The sequence below is a fragment of the Eschscholzia californica genome, unplaced genomic scaffold (assembly GCF_041429995.1).
Source record: "Eschscholzia californica isolate CP2 unplaced genomic scaffold, dmEscCali1.0.p SCAF_6, whole genome shotgun sequence".
Classification (NCBI taxonomy): domain Eukaryota; kingdom Viridiplantae; phylum Streptophyta; class Magnoliopsida; order Ranunculales; family Papaveraceae; genus Eschscholzia; species Eschscholzia californica.
In genome coordinates, this window is record NW_028238483.1 from 10,691,690 (window position 1) to 10,718,768 (window position 27,079).

A 27,079-nucleotide genomic window follows, 5' to 3' on the forward strand; every position below is an offset into this window, starting at 1 on the left:
TATTTATGGAACAATGGGTATGCCACATTAAAGTTCCATTTCTGACGCATCACAGTTGACAAAAGTTTAATTGTGCCTGAACATATTGATGGAACAATGTGGTATATACCACAATAATGTTCCATTTTCTCAGGCATCACAACCGACAAATGTATATCCTTCCCGAAAATATTGATGGAACAATGTGGTATACCATATCAAAGTTCCATTACTTAGGCATCACAACCGACAAATACATAAGCCTTCCCGAAAATATTGATGGAGCAATGAGGTACACAACATTGAAACTCCATTTCTCAGGCACCACAACCGACAAATTTATAATCCTTCCCGCAAATATTCATGGCAAAAGGTGGTATAACACATTAAAGTTCCATTACTTGGGCATCACAGCCAACAATTGTGTAATCATTCTTAAAATATTGATAGAACAATGTGATATACCACATTTAAGATCCATTTCTTAGGCATCACATTAAAGTTCCATTTCTTAGGCATCACAACCGACAAACTTGTAATCCTTCTTGAAAAATGGATGGGACAATGTGGCATTAAAGTTCCATTTCCTAGGCATCACAATCAACAAATTTAAATCCTTCCTGAAAATATCGATGGAACAATGTGGTATACCACTTTAAGGTTCAATTTCTCAAGCATCACAACCAACAAATGTATAATCTTTCTCTCGATTTTTGAAGGACCAATGTGGTATATACCACATTAAAGATTCAATTCTTAAGCATCACAACGGACAAATGTATAATTCTCCCTTGAGTATTGATGGAACAATATACGACATAGCACATTAACGTTTCTTAAGCATCACTACCGATAAATGTATAATCCTTCCCACTATTATGACGAAGCTGCAATAGTGTAAATCAGATAAAAAAATACCAATTATTGGGTAAAACAAGATATATATACGCATTAAGCATCAATACCTAGGATTGTTCTTCAACAAAAAAAAAATACCTAGGATTGTGGAATCCTTCCCCTAATTATTGGTGGACAAATAAAATATATGTACCTGCATAAGGTAATGTATAAAACTTCTATAATATAATGATATAACAAGTAAGAGGCTAGCCCGGCATGATTTTTTCTCGCCATTAAGAATAAAACAGATTTTCCCTTCATTACCTCAAGAGAAATCAATTTACATGTCAAGATCCAAATCTGATTTCGGTAACTTGATGTCATTATCTCAATGTTGAAACATGAGATAACAATAAAATTGAAATCAATAATATGGCAGTTTATTCATGAAGCCTTTTATACTACAGTCCAGTTTATTTTCTAATATAAGAGAAATTAATTGCTCTATGAATACAGAAATCTAATATCCCAGGCCTAAAAGAACTTGATTCAGTGAATCCTTCTTGAAGACTAATACAAAAAAAATATGGATAAGCTCGCTCACTCTCCATTATAGAAGAGATATTAGGTGCTAAGCTTGTTCTTGTCTGGAATGATCATTGTAAATGATCGAAGCGGTAATTGTATTTACGAATCAGATTGTCTTAGCAACGAACTAATCTCCAGTTCTAATTCCGAACTTGATTGAATGTATGGGACAAAAGAGTATTAAACCAATCATATATGAGTTATTCAGTACAAACAGAAGTGGACCTTCAATTTATTGATTTTCAAGGTATTGGTTTGGTTCCACTCTCAAAACAGTCAAGAACATTAAAACCAATCATATATGAGTTATTCACTAAGCCTTTTATATCCACAACATTTTCTGTCATTGGAGAGAAATTTTTTTTTTGGAAAACTTGATTGAATATATGGGACAAAAGAGTATTTACACAGAAGCGGAAGAACGAAGGAAGAAAAAATAAGAGTTTTTTTTCTGTCATAGAAGGAATTGCAACTTGAATATCAATAAATTGAAGTTCCACTTCTGTTTATACTTGATTTCCAGGTTACTTCTGTAAGACGTGAAAGCATCTGGGTTCTCATTGTCATAAGTCAGATGATTTTTCATAAAAAGCAACGAATCAATTACGATACAAGACATTTCAACTATGAAACTTGAAAAAACAGATCCGAATATTTGAAAATTTGCAGCAAAAGTCGAGAAGAAAATCTACAAAGATGTCATGCAAATTCTCCTAAATCTTTCGAGTGCAAACTAAATTTTAAATTCCGGTCGAAGCAGTTAACCAATGAATAACTGCGACAAGACTACAACTTAGGTGAACTTTTACACCTGAGTCCTGATAAAGCTTTCGGTGTCCGAGACCCACAAATGGACCGGGATGTGGACCCTTAAATTTCAACTCCTAATAAAAGGAATCTAGTTTAAATCCGTATAAAAAGGTGCTCGGTTATACGAAGTAAAATTGTAACGAAAATCAAGTAATTCTTTCAGAATTAACGGACCTTATTTCTTTATCGCTGCTTTTTTCTTCCACATCAACAAACAAGACAATTACAAGGCCAAAATGCATGGTTATTTCTTGCCATCAAAATAATTTTTTATCTAATTACTCGTACGACAGACCCATTTAAATACGAGAATTCAATATTAATTTTATGTGAAAGAATAAAATGAATCGTAAACTGGTTACCCATGGAACGTTTTGTAGTCCATTACATTCTCTACTATAGGAGAGATTTGCTCTTTAAAAACCAATAAGTGACCTCTCAACTTTGGGTTAGCATAATTTAACAACCTTAATATGAATGCAGATATCTGATATGCTTCGTGACTTAAGGGGTTCTGTAATAAAATAGACATTACACGAGAAGCTTGTACTTGTTTGAGGAGATCATCCACACTAACAATATATTAGTTAGAGTCATCCTTGTATAGGGATCTAGGTATTGTAATGCAACATACTGGACATTGTTTAATAGTTAGAGCTACAAAATTGACCAATTCACGATTTTAGTAGATTATTACCCATCTCGACCGGTTTGTTTTTCTCTTACGAAACAGGGTGACAAAATAATTCTAATTTTCGAACTTTTGATGCAAATTTCGTAATGGAGGGTCGAGACTCGAGAATAGATATCTGAAGATATAACATGCCCTTTATTTTTAACTAGGAAATGAACTCAAGATATGACAAACATACCCCAAAAATCAAAATTTACCAGCACAAGAAGCCTCACCTTTCTGGCCAGAGCATTTGCAACTCTCCTTGTCAGATACTCAGATGTGAGATGAACTCTTCCATTCTATTAAAATTTTCATCTACGAACCCTGAAAACAAACTGATTCTAGTAGTGGCATCTTTTTAGCCTTGTCAATTCTTTTGAACTTATCGAGTGCAAACTAAATTGCTTACGCCTGTTTAAGCCATCAACCGATTAAAAACTAAAAATAAATGTCAGGTTTCTAGCCACATTCAATGTGATTAGTATTAAGGACAAGCCAATCAAAAATTATAAAATTATGTTCAAGTTGTAACATAAATCAAACAATCTGGCAAAATTAACGAACCTTTTTTTCTCCTGAGCTGTCTTTTGTCAACATCAAGAGAGAAGATAAACATAAGGCTAAAATGCATCATTTTCTCTCGTCACCAAAACAAAATTTTATTTGGTTACCTATTAGAGGAAACAATATACATTCCTAGTTCTAAAACTACTACCGAAGTCATGATCTTAGTCTAAAAACAGATAATTATTTGGTCATCCGTTAAACCTTTTATAGTCTGGTACATTCTACATACTGGAGGAGCACACCGTTTTTTTACACCAATAATATGAATTCCCAGCCTTTAAGAATGTTGATTCAGCGCCTCCTAGAAGACATAAGAAGTTTGTTCATCGTAAATAAAATATCAGCCAACGAGTATAAAGAATCAGGTAATACTATGCAACATACTTTCTTCAAAAAGAAGAGTTGATATTTTTTAAACAATTACAAATTCAGTTTATTCTTTTTCTCAATCATATTGACTTGTGGACAAAAAAGAAAGTCCATTAGGATGATGAGTGACCAACATACCTAGAATATCAGATGGGCTATGAACCATTAACCAACCTCTCTGGCATGGTCCCCTTCCATCAGTTATTGATGAAAATATATGGTATACCACATGAAAAATTCATCTCATAAGCATCACAATGATATAATTCTTTCCTCGACTTTGATGGAATAATATGGTATACCATGTAAAAGTTATGTTTCTTCGGCGTCACTATTCACACGTGTAAAATCTTTCCCTCGATTATTGATGGGAATATATGGTAACCCACATTAAAGTTCAATTTCTTAAGCATCACAACCGACAAATGTATAATCTTTTTCTTGATTATTGACGGAAATATATTATATTGGTATACCACATTAAAATTCCATTTCTTAAGCACCGAAACCGGCAACAGTATAATCCTTCCCTCGAACAATGTGGTATGCCACATTCAAGATTCAATTCTTAAGCATCACAACCGAAAAATGTATAATTTCTCCCTCAAACATTGATGGAACAATGTGATATATAGCACATTAAAATTTCATTTCTTAAGCATAACTATCGATAAAAGTATAATCCTTCTTCGATTGTTGATGGATAAATATGATATACCATATTATAGTTCCATTTCTTAACCATTGCTTACGACAAGTGTATAATACTCCCCTCGATTATTGATGAAACATTATGGTATATTAGATAAGAGTTCAATTTCTTAAGCATCACTACCGACAAATGTATAATCCTTCTGTCAATTTTTAAAGAAAATATATGGTATACCACAATAAAGTTCCAGTTTTTAAGCATCACAACCGACAAATGTATAGTCTTCCCCTCGAATATCGATGGAGGAAAGTGGTGTACCAAATTGACGTTCCATATCTTGGGGCATCACAACAGAGAAATGTATAGTCCTTCCCTCGAATATCGATGGAACAAAGTGGTATACCACTTAAAGTTCCATATCTTAGGCATCAGAACCGACAAATGTATTATCCTTCCCGAGAATATTGATGGAACAATGAGTATGCCACATTAAAGTTCCATTTCTCACGCATCACAGTTGACAAATGTATAATCCTTCTCGAAAATATTGATGCAACAATGTGGTATTCCGTATTAAAGTTCCATTACTTAGGCATCACAACCGACAAATGTATAAGGCTTCACGAAAATATTGATGGAATCATGTGGTATACCACATTGTAGTTCCATTTCTCAGACACCACAACCGACAAATAAATAATCCTTCTCGAAAATATTATGGAACAATGTGGTGTACCACATTAAAGTTCTATTTTTTAGGTATCAAAACCTATAAATGTGTATTCCTTCCCAAAAATACCAATTTAACAATGTGGTGTACCACACTAAAGTTCCATTTCTTAGGCATCACAACCGACAAATATGTTATCCTTCTCAAAAATATTAATAGAACAATGTGATATACCATATTTAAGATCCAATTCTTAGGCACCAGAACCGAGAAATGTATAATCCTTCTAAAAAATATTGATTGAACAATCTGGTATACCACATTAAAGTTCCATTTCTTAGTCATCATAACCAACATATGTTTATTCCTTCCCGAAAATATTGATGGAACAATGTGGTTTACCATGTAGACAAATAAACCCTACACCGTGATGCTACCGGTATGGTATCTCACTTATTTAACAGCCGAACAATGTGGTTTACCATGAAAAGCTTGACTAGAAACTCAAAATACTAATATATAGTGCATATATTAAAAAAAACAAGGGCATACACCATATAGCCCACAACATTAAGTTCCACTAGCAAACTTGAAAAACCATACCTTCGGCCTCAACCACTACATTGGGTGTGAAACCTAACATAAGAAGTACAAGTTATAAATAATAAGAACCCATCTTTCTCAACCAAAAGTAGAATAAAGGAACTTAATGGCGCTTTAAGACTCTCGTGAATGTCTACTACAGACTTTCAATTAATCAATATGAATTTTTCGGGTTTCTCCTAGCAGGCTCTTCAAGTTGTACGAAAAAAACTCTTGTGAAGCCCGTGATAGAGAGAGTTGTATTCGTGACCAAGAGGTTTTTACAAAGTAAAATTGTGAAATAAACCAAGCAATCCAGACAAAATTAACTAACCTTTGTTTCGATTATCTCTTGCCACCAAAAATGAATTGTGCTTGGGTACCTGTAAGCAGACTCCACCTACACCTCAAGGTATTGGTTTGGTCCCACTATCAAACACTCAAGAGCATTAAAACCAATCATATAAAAGTTATCCATTAAGCCAGACCACAACATTTTATGTCATAAAAGAGAATTGCACCTTGAAAATCAGTGAACTGAAGGCCACCTCGGTTTTTTTTTTGAAATTTTGAATTAATGAAGAAAGAAAGAATAGCTTTTACATCATCCACATCTAAACTAGTGTTTGCATTAGCATCTTTGAAAATCTTGTTGTTGCGGTCCTTCCAAATGTTTGGAAGACGTGAAAGCAAATATGTGGATAAGCTACGAATCCTAGGTGTCCGTATTGGAAGAGGTATTTGGTGATAAACTTGTGTTGGTCTGAAGGGACTGTTAAAAACGATTGAAGTATGTGGGTGAATAAAATATTCTACAAACACTGTTCAGATCCAGGTATATTAATGCAAAATGTGAGCATTCTTCAACAATAAGAGCAACTATAATATAACTATACACAATATCAGTATAATGAGTCAGTTTATTCTTCCTACTATGAATAAAACTAGAATGAGTCAGGTGTATGGAAACTTGTCAGTAGAAAAGGAAACTTGCAACCACTTTTCACAAATCTCCTGACGGTCTCAGCCAATGGCATGAATTAAAAAACCAAAGACTAAAGAAGATTTCATGGTTAAAAAATACTCAGCCCGAGTATTATATGAATGATGGGTGACTATTGAGATTATTTTACTAGTAGAGATAACTGATTAACATGCGAGCTCATTTGAACTGATAATGATGCAAGCTCAGCTGCAAATCTTACCAAGCTATGCAGATATCAAAAAACCATATGGGTTCTCATAAAAGGTTACAAATCAATTACGATACAAGACTGTCTCAAAAACCCATGTGGTCAAGTTCCATTTCTTTGGCATCACAACCGACAAATGTATAATCCTTCCCTTGAATATCGATGGAACAAAGTGGTATACCACTTAAAGTTCCATATCTTAGGCATCAGAACCGACAAATGTATTATCCTTCCCGAGAATATTTAAGCATCACTACCGATAAATGTATAATCCTTCCCACTATTATGAAGAAGCTGCAAAAGTGTAAATAAGATAAAAAAACACCAATTATTGGGTAAAACAAGATATATACAGCATGTCTTAAGCATTAATACCCGGGATTGTGGAATCCTTCCCTTAATTATTGGTGGACAAATAGAATGTATATGTACCTGCATAACGTAACATCGAAAACTTCTATAATATAATGATATAACAAGTAAGAGGAAGAAGACTAGAAGTGAGTGAAAATGAGAGAAGAAAGGCTAGGCCGGCATGATTTTTTCTCGCCATTAAGAATAGAACAGATTTTTGCTTCATTACCTATAGAGAAATCAATTTACATATCAAGGTCCAAATTCTGATTTTTAAAAATCGATGTCATAATCTCAATGTTGAAACATGAGACAACGTTAAAATTGAAATCAATAATATGGCAGTTTATTCATGAAGCCTTCTATAGTACAGTCTTATTTATTCTTTAATATAAGAGAGATTAATTGTTCTGTGAATACCAAAATCTAATTTCCCAGGGCTGAGATAACTTGATTCAATGAATCCTTCTTGAAGACTAATACAAGAAAAACATGGATAAGCTCGCTGACTCTCAATTATAGAAGAGATATTAGGCGCTATGCTTGTTCTTGTCTGGAATGATCATTGTAAATGATCGAAGTGATAATTGTATTTACCAATCAGATTGGCTTAGCCAACGAACTAATCTCTAGTTCTAATTCCGAACTTAAGATGCCAACCCCTCACAGATGTTCTTGTAAAACTATTGTACAAACTGATTCTCTTCAGATTTCTCAAATGTTTTTTAACTGAAGAAGACATATGTGTAATCTTTACGGCTATTTAGTAATATATCTCTTACTTATCCGAAAGAAACTTGTTAGGCATTCAATGAATCCTTCTTGAAGCCTAATTACTGATGGTAGGGTATTGTCCTTGATCGTACTAGTAAGCAGCATATGAACAGAAAAATATTTACCACAATTTGACTAGCCACTAATTACATCATTTGAACAATTACTGCATTGTAAGTACCAACTACAAAAAATTGTAGCTGCATTGTGTGTTTTGAAATAAATTAAACAAGCATAGAAACACGCAGCATAACAATCAATACCCACTGGTAGAACTATTTGAAATTACAGTTCAAAATATAGAATGACACTTGTGGACTATTTGGAAAACAAGAAATACTTATTACTACTCAAACTGACAAGCACATGGATACACTTTATATAGCACCATGTAGACAATAAGACAAATACGACTTACACCGTGATACAACCAGTATGGTATCTCACTTATGTGATAGCCCAACCAGAATGGAACAATATGCACTTTATATAGCTTGACTTGAAACTCAAAATACTAATATGTAATAGTATAGTACATATATTAAGAAAACAAGGGCATACACCATACCTTCGACCTCAAACACAACGTTGGGTGTGAAACCATTTTTAAATAATAAGAAACCATCTTTCTTAACCAAAAGTAAAATAAAGGAACTTAATACCTCTTTAAGACTTAGTGAAGGTCTTATGCGGACTTTCAATTAATCAATATGAATTTTTCGTGACTCACCTACAAGTCTCTTGAAGTTCCTTTTCTCAGGCACCAAAACCGACAAATGTATAATCCTTCCCGAAAATATTATGGAACAATGTGGTATACCACATTAAAGTTTCATTTCTTAGGTATCAAAACCCACAAATGTTTCCTTCCCAAAAATACAGATGGCACAATGTGGTATACCACATTAAAGTTCCATTTCTTCGGCATCACAACCGACAAATGCATAATCTTTCTCGAAATTATTCATGGCACAATGTGGTATACATTAAATTTTCATTTCTTAGGCATCACAACTGACAAATGCGTAATCCTTCTCGAACGTACTTATAGGACAATGTGATATACCACATTTAAGATCCATTTCTTAGGCATCACAACCGACAAACGTATAATCATTCTCGAAAATATTGATTGAACAATGTGGTATACCACATTAAAGTTCCATTTCTTAGGCTTCATTACGGACAAATGTATATTCCTTCCCGAAAATATTGATGGAACAATGTGGTTTACCGCATTAAAGTTCCATTTCTAAGGCATCACAACCGACAATGGTATAATCCTTCCCGAAAATATCGATGGAATAATGTGGTTTACCACATTAAAGTTCCATTTCTAAGGCATCACAACCGACAAAGATATAATCCTTCTCGAAAATATGAATGGAACAAAGTGGTATACCACATTAAAGTTCAACATCTTGCCATCACAACCGACAAATGTATAATCCTTCCCGAAAATATCGATGGAACAATGAGGTACACCACATTGAAACTCCATTTCTCATGCACCACAACCGACAACTTGTAATCCTTCTTGAAAAAATGGATGAGCCAATGTGGTATACCACATTAAAGTTCCATTTCCTAGGCATCACAATCGACAAATTTAAATCGTCCCAGAAAATATCGAAGGAACAATGTGGTATACCACTTTAAGGTTCCATTTCTCGAGCATCACTACCAACAAATGTATAATCTTTATCTCGATTTTTGAAGGAACAATAGGGTATACCACATTAAAGTTTCAATGCTTAAGCATCACAACGGACAAATGTATAATACTCCCTTGAGTATTGGTGGAACAATATACGACATAGCACATTAACGTTTCTTAAGCATCACTACCGATAAATGTATAATCCTTCCCACTATTATGAAGAAGCTGCAATAGTGTAAATAAGATAAAAAAAAACACCAATTATTGGGTAAAACAAGATATATACAGCATGTCTTAAGCATTAATACCCGGGATTGTGGAATCCTTCCCTTAATTATTGGTGGACAAATAGAATGTATATGTACCTGCATAACGTAACATCGAAAACTTCTATAATATAATGATATAACAAGTAAGAGGAAGAAGACTAGAAGTGAGTGAAAATGAGAGAAGAAAGGCTAGGCCGGCATGATTTTTTCTCGCCATTAAGAATAGAACAGATTTTTGCTTCATTACCTATAGAGAAATCAATTTACATATCAAGGTCCAAATTCTGATTTTTAAAAATCGATGTCATAATCTCAATGTTGAAACATGAGACAACGATAAAATTGAAATCAATAATATGGCAGTTTATTCATGAAGCCTTCTATACTACAGTCTTATTTATTCTTTAATATAAGAGAGATTAATTGTTCTGTGAATACCAAAATCTAATTTCCCAGGGCTGAGATAACTTGATTCAATGAATCCTTCTTGAAGACTAATACAAGAAAAACATGGATAAGCTCGCTGACTCTCCATTATAGAAGAGATATTAGGCGCTATGCTTGTTCTTGTCTGGAATGATCATTGTAAATGATCGAAGTGATAATTGTATTTACCAATCAGATTGGCTTAGCCAACGAACTAATCTCTAGTTCTAATTCCGAACTTAAGATGCCAACCCCTCACAGATGTTCTTGTAAAACTATCGTACAAACTGATTCTCTTCAGATTTCTCAAATGTTTTTTAACTGAAGAAGACATATGTGTAATCTTTACGGCTATTTAGTAATATATCTCTTACTTATCCGAAAGAAACTTGTTAGGCATTCAATGAATCCTTCTTGAAGCCTAATTACTGATGGTAGGGTATTGTCCTTGATCGTACTAGTAAGCAGCATAAGAACAGAAAAATATTTACCACAATTTGACTAGCCACTAATTACATCATTTGAACAATTACTGCATTGTAAGTACCAACTACAAAAAATTGTAGCTGCATTGTGTGTTTTGAAATAAATTAAACAAGCATAGAAACACGCAGCATAACAATCAATACCCACTGGTAGAACTATTTGAATTACAGTTCAAAATATAGAATGACACTTGTGGACTATTTGGAAAACAAGAAATACTTATTACTACTCAAACTGACAAGCACATGGATACACTTTATATAGCACCATGTAGACAATAAGACAAATACGACTTACACCGTGATACAACCAGTATGGTATCTCACTTATGTGATAGCCCAACCAGAATGGAACAATATGCACTTTATATAGCTTGACTTGAAACTCAAAATACTAATATGTAATAGTATAGTACATATATTAAGAAAACAAGGGCATACACCATACCTTCGACCTCAAACACAACGTTGGGTGTGAAACCATTTCTAAATAATAAGAAACCATCTTTCTTAACCAAAAGTAAAATAAAGGAACTTAATACCTCTTTAAGACTGTCTTAGTGAAGGTCTTATGCGGACTTTCAATTAATCAATATGAATTTTTCGTGACTCACCCACAAGTCTCTTGAAGTTCCTTTTCTCAGGCACCAAAACCGACAAATGTATAATCCTTCCCGAAAATATTATGGAACAATGTGGTATACCACATTAAAGTTTCATTTCTTAGGTATCAAAACCCACAAATGTTTCCTTCCCAAAAATACAGATGGCACAATGTGGTATACCACATTAAAGTTCCATTTCTTAGGCATCACAACCGACAAATGCATAATCTTTCTCGAAATTATTCATGGCACAATGTGGTATACATTAAATTTTCATTTCTTAGGCATCACAACTGACAAATGCGTAATCCTTCTCGAACGTACTTATAGGACAATGTGATATACCACATTTAAGATCCATTTCTTAGGCATCACAACCGACAAACGTATAATCATTCTCGAAAATATTGATTGAACAATGTGGTATACCACATTAAAGTTCCATTTCTTAGGCTTCATTACGGACAAATGTATATTCCTTCCCGAAAATATTGATGGAACAATGTGGTTTACCGCATTAAAGTTCCATTTCTAAGGCATCACAACCGACAATGGTATAATCCTTCCCGAAAATATCGATGGAATAATGTGGTATACCACATTAAAGTTCCATTTCTAAGGCATCACAACCGACAAAGATATAATCCTTCTCGAAAATATGAATGGAACAAAGTGGTATACCACATTAAAGTTCCACATCTTGCCATCACAACCGACAAATGTATAATCCTTCCCGAAAAAATATCGATGGAACAATGAGGTACACCATAATGAAACTCCATTTCTCATGCACCACAACCGACAAACTTGTAATCCTTCTTGAAAAAATGGATGAGCCAACGTGGTATACCACTAAAGTTCCATTTCCTAGGCATCACAATCGACAAATTTAAATCGTCCCCGAAAATATCGATGGAACAATGTGGTATACCACTTTAAGGTTCCATTTCTCGAGCATCACAACCAACAAATGTATAATCTTTCTCTCGATTTTGGAAGGAACAATGGGGTATACCACATTAAAGTTTCAATGCTTAAGCATCACAACGGACAAATGTATAATACTCCCTTGAGTATTGGTGGAACAATATACGACATAGCACATTAACGTTTCTTAAGCATCACTACCGATAAATGTATAATCCTTCCCACTATTATGAAGAAGCTGCAATAGTGTAAATAAGATAAAAAAAAACACCAATTATTGGGTAAAACAAGATATATACAGCATGTCTTAAGCATTAATACCCGGGATTGTGGAATCCTTCCCTTAATTATTGGTGGACAAATAGAATGTATATGTACCTGCATAACGTAACATCGAAAACTTCTATAATATAATGATATAACAAGTAAGAGGAAGAAGACTAGAAGTGAGTGAAAATGAGAGAAGAAAGGCTGGGCCGGCATGATTTTTTCTCGCCATTAAGAATAGAACCGATTTTTGCTTCATTACCTAAAGAGAAATCAATTTACATATCAAGGTCCAAATTCTGATTTTTTAAAAATCGATGTCATAATCTCAATGTTGAAACATGAGACAACGGTAAAATTGAAATCAATAATATGGCAGTTTATTCATGAAGCCTTCTATACTACAGTCTTATTTATTCTTTAATATAAGAGAGATTAATTGTTCTGTGAATACCAAAATCTAATTTCCCAGGGCTGAGATAACTTGATTCAATGAATCCTTCTTGAAGACTAATACAAGAAAAGCATGGATAAGCTCGCCGACTCTCCATTATAGAAGAGATATTAGGCGCTATGCTTGTTCTTGTCTGGAATGATCATTGTAAATGATCGAAGCGATAACTGTATTTACCAATCAGATTGGCTTAGCAAACGAACTAATCTCTAGTTCTAATTCCGAAATTAAGATGCAAACCCCTCACAGATGTTCTTGTAAAACTATTGTACAAACTGATTCTCTTCAGATTTCTCAAATGTTTTTTAACTGAAGAAGACATATGTGCAATCTTTACGGCTATTTAGTAATATATCTCTTACTTATCCGAAAGAAACTTGTTAGGCATTCAATGAATCCTTCTTGAAGCCTAATTACTGATGGTAGGGTATTGTCCTTGATCGTACTAGTAAGCAGCATAAGAACAGAAAAATATTTACCACAATTTGACTAGCCACTAGTTACATCATTTGAGCAAGTACTGCATTGTCAGTACCAACTACAAAAAATTGTAGCTGCATTGTGTGTTTTGAAATAAATTAAACAAGCATAGAAACACGCAGCATAACAATCAATACCCACTGGTAGAACTATTTGAATTACAGTTCAAAATATAGAATGACACTTGTGGACTATTTGGAAAACAAGAAATACTTATTACTACTCAAACTGACAAGCACATGGATACACTTTACATAGCACCATGTAGACAATAAGACAAATACGACTTACACCGTGATACAACCAGTATGGTATCTCACTTATGAGATAGCCCAGCCAGAATGGAACAATATGCACTTTATATAGCTTGACTTAAAACTCAAATTACTAATATGTAATAGTATAGTACATATATTAAAAAAACAAGGGCATACACCATACCTTCGACCTCAAACACAACGTTGGGTGTGAAACCATTTCTAAATAATAAGAAACCATCTTTCTTAACCAAAAGTAAAATAAAGGAACTTAATACCTCTTTAAGACTGTCTTAGTGAAGGTCTTATGCGGACTTTCAATTAATCAATATGAATTTTTCGTGACTCACCTACAAGTCTCTTGAAGTTCCTTTTCTCAGGCACCAAAACCGACAAATGTATAATCCTTCCCGAAAATATTATGGAACAATGTGGTATACCACATTAAAGTTTCATTTCTTAGGTATCAAAACCCACAAATGTTTCCTTCCCAAAAATACAGATGGCACAATGTGGTATACCACATTAAAGTTCAATTTCTTAGGCATCACAACCTACAAATGCATAATCTTTCTCGAAATTATTCATGGCACAATGTGGTATACATTAAATTTTCATTTCTTAGGTATCACAACTGACAAATGCGTAATCCTTCTCGAACGTACTTATAGGACAATGTGATATACCACATTTAAGATCCATTTCTTAGGCATCACAACCGACAAACGTATAATCATTCTCGAAAATATTGATTGAACAATGTGGTATACCACATTAAAGTTCCATTTCTTAGGCTTCATTACGGACAAATGTATATTCCTTCCCGAAAATATTGATGGAACAATGTGGTTTACCGCATTAAAGTTCCATTTCTAAGGCATCACAACCGACAATGGTATAATCCTTCCCGAAAATATCGATGGAATAATGTGGTATACCACATTAAAGTTCCATTTCTAAGGCATCACAACCGACAAAGATATAATCCTTCTCGAAAATATGAATGGAACAAAGTGGTATACCACATTAAAGTTCCACATCTTGCCATCACAACCGACAAATGTATAATCCTTCCCGAAAAAATATCGATGGAACAATGAGGTACACCATAATGAAACTCCATTTCTCATGCACCACAACCAACAAACTTGTAATCCTTCTTGAAAAAATGGATGAGCCAACGTGGTATACCACTAAAGTTCCATTTCCTAGGCATCACAATCGACAAATTTAAATCGTCCCCGAAAATATCGATGGAACAATGTGGTATACCACTTTAAGGTACCATTTCTCGAGCATCACAACCAACAAATGTATAATCTTTCTCTCGATTTTTGAAGGAACAATGGGGTATACCACATTAAAGTTTCAATGCTTAAGCATCACAACGGACAAATGTATAATACTCCCTTGAGTATTGGTGGAACAATATACGACATAGCACATTAACGTTTCTTAAGCATCACTACCGATAAATGTATAATCCTTCCCACTATTATGAAGAAGCTGCAATAGTGTAAATAAGATAAAAAAAAACACCAATTATTGGGTAAAACAAGATATATACAGCATGTCTTAAGCATTAATACCCGGGATTGTGGAATCCTTCCCTTAATTATTGGTGGACAAATAGAATGTATATGTACCTGCATAACGTAACATCGAAAACTTCTATAATATAATGATATAACAAGTAAGAGGAAGAAGACTAGAAGTGAGTGAAAATGAGAGAAGAAAGGCTAGGCCGGCATGATTTTTTCTCGCCATTAAGAATAGAACCGATTTTTGCTTCATTACCTAAAGAGAAATCAATTTACATATCAAGGTCCAAATTCTGATTTTTTAAAAATCGATGTCATAATCTCAATGTTGAAACATGAGACAACGGTAAAATTGAAATCAATAATATGGCAGTTTATTCATGAAGCCTTCTATACTACAGTCTTATTTATTCTTTAATATAAGAGAGATTAATTGTTCTGTGAATACCAAAATCTAATTTCCCGGGGCTGAGATAACTTGATTCAATGAATCCTTCTTGAAGACTAATACAAGAAAAACATGGATAAGCTCGCCGACTCTCCATTATAGAAGAGATATTAGGCGCTATGCTTGTTCTTGTCTGGAATGATCATTGTAAATGATCGAAGCGATAACTGTATTTACCAATCAGATTGGCTTAGCAAACGAACTAATCTCTAGTTCTAATTCCGAAATTAAGATGCAAACCCCTCACAGATGTTCTTGTAAAACTATTGTACAAACTGATTCTCTTCAGATTTCTCAAATGTTTTTTAACTGAAGAAGACATATGTGCAATCTTTACGGCTATTTAGTAATATATCTCTTACTTATCCGAAAGAAACTTGTTAGGCATTCAATGAATCCTTCTTGAAGCCTAATTACTGATGGTAGGGTATTGTCCTTGATCGTACTAGTAAGCAGCATAAGAACAGAAAAATATTTACCACAATTTGACTAGCCACTAGTTACATCATTTGAGCAATTACTGCATTGTCAGTACCAACTACAAAAAATTGTAGCTGCATTGTGTGTTTTGAAATAAATTAAACAAGCATAGAAACACGCAGCATAACAATCAATACCCACTGGTAGAACTATTTGAATTACAGTTCAAAATATAGAATGACACTTGTGGACTATTTGGAAAACAAGAAATACTTATTACTACTCAAACTGACAAGCACATGGATACACTTTACATAGCACCATGTAGACAATAAGACAAATACGACTTACACCGTGATACAACCAGTATGGTATCTCACTTATGAGATAGCCCAACCAGAATGGAACAATATGCACTTTATATAGCTTGACTTAAAACTCAAATTACTAATATGTAATAGTATAGTACATATATTAAAAAAAACAAGGGCATACACCATACCTTCGACCTCAAACACAACGTTGGGTGTGAAACCATTTCTAAATAATAAGAAACCATCTTTCTTAACCAAAAGTAAAATAAAGGAACTTAATACCTCTTTAAGACTGTCTTAGTGAATGTCTTCTGCGGACTTTCAATTAATCAATATGAATTTTTCGAGACTCACCTACAAGCAAGGAATGAAATTTCGGTTTCGGTGGAAATTTCGGTCGGTCCAAAAGTGGAAACGTTTCGTAGAAATGTTTCGGTCAGTATGGAAATCTTACAAATCTACAGAAATGATAGAAATATGATTCAATTATGTATAACAAGATTATCAAACCATAGTGAAGCATAAAAATAATGTTTAACATTATCTATTTAGTTTGAGGGAGTAATAACAATTACACAGTTACTTCCAGGTGTGAATTGAGTAAATCTTTTACTATAACGCCCAAAAGATAACATTCTTACTAATAACAGTTAACAAACTATTTTAGTTTCAGAATGTATCGTCAATTACGCATTTATATCTGGGGTGTTACTAAGATAAAATCAACTTTAGTAAGTCAAGGCGTAAATCATTCAAATAGATTTAAAACCCACAGAAAACTAACATAAAAATCAAAAGAGATCTAAGAGAAATGAAGATGAAAAAGACGAAGGAAGAGATATGATATAAGTATTAGTTTCTCCGATTTTTTGCTAGATTTCTACTATGTCGGTTGAAATTTCCATCATGTCGGTGGAAATTTCGTTATTTCCAACAACTTCGGTGGAAATTTCGACCATGTCGATGGAAACTATGCAGGAAATAGTTGTAAGTGTTACTTCGTGCACCTAATCTCATTTTAGGAAACGTTTCGCGAAATTTCGGTGAAATTTCGGGAAGTTTCATTCCTTGCCTACAAGTCTATTGAAGTTCCTTTTCTCAGGCACCAAAACCGACAAATGTATAATCCTTCCCGAAAATATTATGGAACAATGTGGTATACCACATTAAAGTTTCATTTCTTAGGTATCAAAACCCACAAATGTTTCCTTCCCAAAAATACAGATGCAACAATGTGGTAAGTTCCATTTCTTAGGCATCACAACCGACAAATGCATAATCTTTCTCGAAATTATTCATGGCACAATGTGGTATACATTAAATTTTCATTTCTTAGGCATCACAACTAACAAATGCGTAATCCTTCTCGAACGTACTTATAGGACAATGTGATATACCACATTTAAGATCCATTTCTTAGGCATCACAACCGACAAACGTATAATCATTCTCGAAAATATTGATTGAACAATGTGGTATACCACATTAAAGTTCCATTTCTTAGGCTTCATTACGGACAAATGTATATTCTTTCCCGAAAATATTGATGGAACAATGTGGTTTACCGCATTAAAGTTCCATTTCTAAGGCATCACAACCGACAATGGTATAATCCTTCCCGAAAATATCGATGGAATAATGTGGTATACCACATTAAAGTTCCATTTCTAAGGCATCATAACCGCAAAGATATAATCCTTCTCGAAAATATGAATGGAACAAAGTGGTATACCACATTAAAGTTCCACATCTTGCCATCACAACCGACAAATGTATAATCCTTCCCGAAAATATCGATGGAACAATGAGGTACACCTCATTGAAACTCCATTTCTCATGCACCACAACCGACAAACTTGTAATCCTTCTTGAAAAAATGGATGAGCCAATGTGGTATACCACATTAAAGTTCCATTTCCTAGGCATCACAATCGACAAATTTAAATCGTCCCCGAAAATATCGATGGAACAATGTGGTATACCACTTTAAGGTTCCATTTCTCGAGCATCACAACCAACAAATGTATAATCTTTCTCTCGATTTTTGAAGGAACAATGGGGGTATACCACATTAAAGTTTCAATGCTTAAGCATCACAACGGACAAATGTATAATACTCCCTTAGTATTGGTGGAACAATATACGACATAGCACATTAACGTTTCTTAAGCATCACTACCGATAAATGTATAATCCTTCCCACTATTATGAAGAAGCTGCAATAGTGTAAATAAGATAAAAAACCACCAATTATTGGGTAAAACAAGATATATACAGCATGTCTTAAGCATTAATACCCGGGATTGTGGAATCCTTCCCTTAATTATTGGTGGACAAATAGAATGTATATGTACCTGCATAACGTAACATCGAAAACTTCTATAATATAATGATATAACAAGTAAGAGGCTAGCCTGGCATGATTTTTTTTTTTGCCATTAAGAATAAAACAGATTTTTGCTTCATTACCTAAAGAGAAATCAATTTACATCTCAAGGTCCAAATCTGATTTCGATAACTCGATGTCATTATCTCAATGTTGAAACATGAGATAACACTAAAATTGAAATCAATAATATGGAAGTTTATTCATGAAGCCTTTTATACTACAGTCCAATTTATTTTCTAATATAAGAGATATTAATTGCTCTGTGAAAACCGAAATCTAATTTCCCAGGCCTAAAAGAACTTGATTCAGTGAATCCTTCTTGAAGACTAATACAAAAAAAAATATGGATAAGCTCGCTGACTCTCCATTATAGAAGAGTTATTAGGCGCTAAGCTTGTTCCTGTCTGGAATGATCATTGTAAACAATCGAAGCGATAATTGTATTTACGAATCAGATTGTCTTAGCGACGACCTAATCTCCAGTTCTAATTCCGAACTTAAGATGCAAACCCCTCACATATGCTCGTGTAAACCTATTGAACAAATAGATTCTCTTCATATTTCTCAAAGAGAAGGGCATACACCATATAGCCCACAACATTAAGTTCAACTAGCTAACTTGCAAAACCATACCCTCGGCCTCGAACACTATGTTGGTTGTGAAACCTAACAAAATAAGTACAATTTCTAAATAATAAGAACCATCTTTCTCAACCAAAATTAAAAAGAAGGGACTTCCTCTTTAAGACTGTCTAGTGAATGTCTACTGCTGACTTTCAATTAATAAATATGAATTTTTCGGGTCTCACCTAGAAGTTTCTTCAAGTCGTACGAAAAGAACTCTTGTTAATCACAACGAACAAATGTACAATTCTCCCTCGAATATTAAAGTTTCTTAAGCATCACTACTTTCATAAGCACCATTGTCGATAAATGTATAATCCTTCCCACTATTATGAAGTAGGTGCAGTAGTGTAAATAAGAAAAAGAACTTTATAATATAATGATATAACAAGTAAGTGATAGAACAATAAAGCAACATGTCTTTAGGTAACGATAGATGCGCTTAATTAGTTGCAAGAAAGGAAGACAACAACAACTTTGTATAAAAAAATGATAGTCAAGACTTTGAATTCATCGGGTACTATCAAGAAAATCTTGTTCCTCCAAGTAAAAGAAACTGTGATGGGCAATGTTTAGGTTTTTATGCGATTTAGATAAAACGAATAGCATAAAAAGACCACAATGGTTAGGTTTTATGCGATTTAGGTTTTTATGTAAAAGACCTGAGATTTGAGAATTGAACTGGTAATTCCAGAAATGATCCGGTTATGATCCATGAAATAAACGGAAGAGAAACAAAGCGATTGATTCGGAAGAAAGATAAAAGCAGAAATTGATAACCGCTATCATGATAGGAAGTTTCATTGATTAATAAAAATAAACAAACAGATAATATCAAAAGATCAAGATAGACAACCAAAATCAGTAATTTAGACTATAACAAGATGCAGATCAGCAAAGATTTGAGCGTATAGGAAAATAAAGATTATACTATTAATCCAAGACTCAGAGCACAGATACAAAAGAATTCTTACTTCAACATGCAAGAATTATACTTTCCAACCTAAATTAGAGATGGACATGGTACTGCCACAGCAGATAATGGAAGAACACGAAATATGTTACAGGAAATAAGATTTACCTAAAGAAGAAAACAGTAGGTCGATAAAAACCCTAAATATACTACGACCTAAATCCAAGAGAGGATATGATAAGCACAATAAAGGAAGACAATAATTTGGATTAGAGTACTTCCCTGGCTTGCACAAATCCTATGCTTGTCGCAATACTCTCCTTCTCACGGTTGATGCTTGCTACAAGTTGTTCCAAGTTGAATTCCTTAGCCTGTTGGAGACTGATTACACCTTTAGATTAGATATTTCCCCAATCTGAATAGGATTATTTAACTAAATGTGATGAAACCTAGATCTAGGGTTTGGGAGTTTATTACTATGAAACAATAATTGGAGTTGGGAGATTGGTGTTCACTGTAATGGATTGTTGGCTGGATTGAGATGGAAACCTAGGGTTACTGTAGAAAAAGGAAAGAGGGGAAAATCCCATTGAGTTGTTCTTCTATTTTCAGACTTCTTGATCGAAAGATCTTTTAGTGGGGGGAGTTGTTCTTCTATTTTCTTTACCTGATTTAAAGAGAGAGAAACCGAGATCTTTTAATAAAGGACCTTATTGAAACAAAAGGTTTAAAGGCGCCCCTTATAAAGTTTAAAAGAAATTTGTAATGGAAACAGGTGCCTTTAATACTTGTAGAGGTGTCTTTAAAAGTACAAAACAGACACTAACGGATCTGATTATTTAACTTGACCAGGTATATCTCGTGTCTCCGGCACAGCGGAACTTGTTAGTTGCATTATGTAGGTAGTAAGTACGAAATTCTAGTACATGATGTTGGTATTGGTATATAACACTTGTTCATGATTGGGCTGCCCATACCCGGCTCTGCCCTTGTTCTTCGTTCTTGCAATTTTTTTTTAAATAACAAAATTATTTTCACTTATACAGCGCTTGATTATTTTTACTTGGTTTATTCATTCCAAAATTTGAAACGGATCAATCAACTGGTATTATCATTATCTTCAATTTAATTACATTAAAATTTCTCAATGGAAGTTTCGCTTTTTTTATGTTATGTGCATTTCGTGTTGTTTTCTAATTTATGTTTTACCCACAACAATACCAATATGATACATTAAAATCCTAAATATTCAGAATGTAATTTTTCGTTCTGAAAGAGGGGATCAAAAATGTCAATATAAATCATGTAACACAGATTTTCACATGTAAAGTTTTGTTTTTTTTGTTGAAATTTTTATGCATTAAACTTCAAAACAATTTACAATACAAAATATAGAAATCAAAATTACAAAAATGAGGAATTGCATGATACATCTTCGATCCGTAAAACATTCATCATTTTATAGCTTGCAAGTCCGACAACACATCTTGAAAATGGTATGCAATTTAATCTTAGGAGTTCGTCTGGTTGAATGAGAGATGAAACTTGTACCTAGCATCCTGTAACATTGAAGCTGGATTAAACAGACACCCAAAGTTCCAAAAATAAACGAAGATGTCTGCAAGAAGGAACCAAAAAATGATTCTGAGTTATTCCGCCAGTATTCTCTAAACAAAGAGACCATACCCATTCGAGTCTCAATGAAAAGAAACAAATCAGACACCTGGTAATTGAGGTCGTTGTCATAACATGAGTATAAATACCGAACTAAGCCAACAAATGATCGCAAATGAATTGCGAATAAGGGTGGTAGTGAAAATGTTAAGAATTTGGATAAAAAATTAGATCTATACGATAACCAAAGGCAAAAGTAATCGACAAAAAGTGAGATGTGAGATAAGAAACAAAAAGTGCGAGACAAAGGTGGAAACTGATATCTGAAATATAATGCCCTCAAGGTTCGAAGGGTAAGTATAGATGAATGCTTTGAATGACTGTTCTGATCGAGAGGCAAAAGTAGCTAGCAACTAGTCGATTAATGTTCCTAAACTGATTTTGGTTAAAGAGAGGTGAGACTGAAACGGATAGTCGATCAAATTAAATGGAAGTAGGTCTATGGTATGATAGCGATTTATAACGATGAAAAAAAACGTTAATCAAAATAGGTGTAAAGGGTAAACATGACTAGTCGACAGAGAAAATTGAGACTGGGATGTAAAAATGCAGACACTTGACCTCCTACCACAATATTCGCCATTCTTTACTTTATCTATGGTTTGTCTCAGATTTGATGAAGTGAAATCACATAATAAGGATGAGATTACGGGAAGGCAGTCAATCAGGTGAAAGAAAAAGTTGTTAACTAATAAAGATTAAGTAAGCATGCATAAAATAGTCAACAATGGGATTGAAATCTTGAAAATATGAAATATATTTTAAATAGTCAAAACAAGAAGTAAAGATTTAAAAGATTGACTTCCTTGTTAGATGAGATCGATGGGGGAGTGTAGAGTTTCCTGTTATCTTCGTTGTTGGTTTGAAAGTTGCGATTGTCCTATGTATACTACAACCAAACAGATCCAAGCTTCGAATCACAGTAGAACGAACTCAATATCATTTGTACCTCCATATCGTTGAAGTTCGAAGAGGCTTCTCTTTCCTGAAATCAATCCCCTTTCGAACCAAAACTTATCCTTCTATTGTTAGTCTCGATTGATGAATGATAGATGGGGTTATGATGAATCACGATTTTGGTATGCTAGATCTATGAGAAAGAGCAAGTTGTTTGAAGATTAACTGAAGGTTAATTGAATATGTGAAAATTATAACCTATTTAGAGATTTGATTGTTATCTTTGTTGGGGGAATCAAGAGATCTGAGGTTAACGTTGGATTCACGGTTGCTAGCAGGTTGAGAATATGCGTTAGTGTTGGAGATTAAAGACCAGAAAAGGGGAGAAACAAGTCAAGAGAGCTCTTGATGGTTCTCTCCTAAAAAAACTCCAAATCTCCACAGCTTGAAACAAGATTTTGGAAATAATTCAAGATCATTTATTCAAATATGAGAAATACTACTAAAATTGAGATTTGAGATGAAGAGGGTGAAGGTGTTGGGACTTGCAGAGGAAGAAAGAAGATGAGAAAATCGCCCTTGGCTCGGGTGTTTCTGTCTCCTTAAAAAATTCAAACCTCAATGACTCATCGTTAAGACTCTTTGTTCGTAGCAAATAAATCTACCATACCCTCTAATTTGATTTGAAAACTGTATGCTATTTTCAAGTCCTAAATTCAAAAATCACAGAGATATAAATTAATATTTATAGATCATAAAGGCAAGCAACCACCACTAGTACACGAGATTAAGATAAGCAAACAAATGAAAAGTTGTGTATTCTCTTATTTATTTGTAGTAGTTCATCAAGTTTCTCCTTATAAAATGCAACATTAAAACATGTTATAGGTATTGTTTAGCAAATCCAAAGCTCTTTATTGAACTATGATGTTTTGTTACTTGCTTCAAATTTCAAACACAAAGCAGGCTTGGACTTTAGTTATCGTAGGACCTGCAAAAAATAATAATTTAATCACAAGTATATAAGAGCTTTATAAACAAGTAATAAATAAATAAATACTCCTAGAGAGAGAGTGAATTTTTTTTTTTATCTTTCCAGGTCGCCGGCAGGAAAATTTTCCGGCCGACGACCTGGTCAGAGAAGACAAAGAGAGTGGTGGGGAGAGAGAGAGAGGTGAGGTGGGGAGAGAGAGGTGAGGTGGAGAGAGAGTGAGGTGAGGTGGAGGGAGATGAGGTGGATGTTTTTTATTTTTGTTTCCATAAATTTGAAATTGTTTTTTAAGTCCCTAAATTTATTTCTCTATAACAACTTACAAAATAAAATTGTCAAACAAAATTGAACAATTTTTTACCAAGTCTTCACACTCCGGAAACTATTTTGCTTTCCCCAAAACGCTGGCCTTCTTTTTTATCATTTAAAGTCCATCTACTTTTCTACAATGCCCTTACCTTGAGTCAACTATAATTGTTGGAATTAGTATTTGCAATAAAGGCACTTTGATATTTAGTGAGGTGGGAAAATGAGACTCTTAAATTGAAGACTTTTTTCTGCAATAAATATAAATAAGGGTACAAATGGAAGAAAAAAATATATGAAAAAAATTGGAGTTCCAAAGTGGGACTCTTAATACGAGACGAAGGGAGTATTATTTTTCAATAAATGAACTTTAAAAGATAGAAATTACTGAATTAAATATAAACATTTTAGTAATTAGGACAATGAACAAATTGAAGCTAATAATAATAAATACAAATGTACAAAAAGAAATGGACTTGAAGTTTTACCTTTGAGTTACAAATGACTGAGATAAACTCCCAATTTCATTCAATTTTCCTACAAGATGTAGAAAAACAATTATGTAACGATATAAGGGTTGACTAACAAAATGTTTGTCATATACAAGAGTCCCCCAAATTTAGTACAGTTTGAATTGATTAAAGAAGAATTTAAATCCTCGATAAACTTCAAATAGACAAAGCAGATTATTAGAGTTCAAAATGAACTAAAGATAGATTCCCTTCCGCAACTCAGCTCGTCCCTTGAATAGATGTTACTATTCCAGTATCATTACTTCGAAGATATCTTCTTAATAGTTAGATACAATTATTTCTAACTCAGAATAGAAAATATATGATGTAAAACATTTTCCGAAAAATTTGAAAGAAAATAACAATGAGACACTTAATTTAGTAAACATCTGAATGATGTAACTCCTTCTATTAGCAAGCATAGCAATCAACAAAAACCAAAGAAGGCGAGGGCCTAAATTGTACCAACTTCAAACAACTTTTTTTTAAGTAAATTGAAACTATTGAATACCCTAAGTTGAACAAAGCAGTCAATCTATAATAAAACACAAGGTTTTGTGTTGACTGGGACAAATTGAAAGATAAATCCAGTCGTTCGTTGCGTTTTCAATAGCATCTTCACCCTTTTATTTATAACCGACCCTAAAAATAACAAATTTATTCGCACACATATTAAATTTATACATTACCCTCTCATTAAATCAATAGCCAAAAGTTATTCTATATATAGATATATATCTTGATAACTCTATTTTTTCTTTAGAAATAGATTTTCTTTTTGAAGTACGAGAAAATTCCGATAGAGATTAAAACTCTTTTGATATCTTATATTTATATGTCCACCTATTTGGTTTGTTAAACCCTAAGACAGATTAAGTACATAATGAAAATCTCAACAATTAATAATTAATAAAGTTTTGACACCAAATAATCAAAATATTTCCAGAAGCCCATTCCCTCTAATGATGAAATTTTGATCCATAAAAAATCCTATTTTTTTTCATTTATATTGAAAAAATTAATTTTTTCAATTTTGTTAGGACCCATGAAGGATAGAGTTGCTCAACACCTCCCTTAGGTGTGATTGTAAGTTGAACTCGTTTTCTTGCGTCATCTTAAAACTACCTGAAAGAATTGCAAAGTTTTAAACTCGTTATCGTTTTCAGAAAAATTCAGTTTTCCCACATTATTCAATGTAAAATCGTCCCCGATTAAATAACGTGATTCCAAGATCCCAGTTCTTCGAGGTTAAGCGGACTAGGGCTCTGCCCTTAACCTCGTTGTCCTAAGTGAGCGAACTACTTCACTGATCATACTCTTATGACTCTTGGTTGATAGATTGCATTAATGAATGTCAAATCTATCCTTTTGCCTCAAGTATCCAAAACTCTTTTGCTGATCTCGTTGAGAAAAACATTTAGACGCGTAGACCCCTGCCATGAGTCTACCCTTATTGTCCCAAGATAAGGGAGGCACTCTGCGAAGGCCGACCCACCTTCCTTGATTAAGGGCTCAAAAGGTGTCTTAGTCTGGGTAGGTATTTTTTCTCAAAATTACTTTTAGAGACTATTATGTTTTGTCTGGAATGCGTTATAGTGAACTATTTAGCCTAACTAACATCCACGAAATAAAGCATAAATAAATAAGTAAATGTGTGCGAGAAAATAAATCAAGAAGACATTGATCCTAGTATGGCCCCTAACCTAGAAGATCTAATCTCCTTTGGTTTCTTCTTGTTTCGTCTAGATCGCCATCTTTGAACCTCCATTGATTTCTCCCACTCGAATCAGGATCTCATCCTTGACCTTCTTCAATGGACTTATATGCCCTAAACTCTAATTATAAGACTCTAACCATATGCAGATCGTATAAACTTGAAATTAAAATTATTATAACTTGCACCCGTCCGTGCTTAAAAGAAGAATGAAAGAAAATAACTTTCCATGGCCATACTAGTTCCCGCATTCACATCAGATGCATTCATATAATATGCAAGGCTAACAATTATATATGCATGATTACCTGGGAGATACTTTTGTCAACGTCTCTATGTCACGTTACGGACCTTAAGTCTATATTCGAAGAATTCGACTAATGGTGTGTTCCGATTTTATCTTTCATGATTTCCAAAATCAAGTTTAAGAAAAACTCCGTTTCGACCTTCGG

The 27,079-nt window shown here is 33.7% G+C and overlaps 2 long non-coding RNA genes across 3 annotated transcripts; both read right to left on the reverse strand.

Annotated features, from left to right (window-relative positions):
* Positions 1 to 1,115: 1,115 nt before the first annotated feature.
* LOC147531679 (uncharacterized) lies at positions 1,116 to 15,006 on the reverse strand. 2 transcript variants are annotated; one of them, XR_015227518.1, is made up of 3 exons: positions 14,655 to 14,996; positions 3,968 to 12,314; positions 1,116 to 3,761 (listed from the first exon to the last, which is right to left on the reverse strand). It is a non-coding gene; the product is annotated as an uncharacterized LOC147531679 (long non-coding RNA). The 2 variants fall into 2 exon arrangements; XR_015227517.1 differs by having other exon boundaries at positions 1,116 to 12,314; positions 14,655 to 15,006.
* A 1,471-nt stretch (positions 15,007 to 16,477) lies between these two features.
* On the reverse strand, positions 16,478 to 21,216 carry LOC147531680 (uncharacterized). Its single transcript, XR_015227519.1, has 2 exons — positions 17,680 to 21,216; positions 16,478 to 16,961 (listed from the first exon to the last, which is right to left on the reverse strand). It is a non-coding gene; the product is annotated as an uncharacterized LOC147531680 (long non-coding RNA).
* Between the last annotated feature and the right edge of the window lie 5,863 nt (positions 21,217 to 27,079).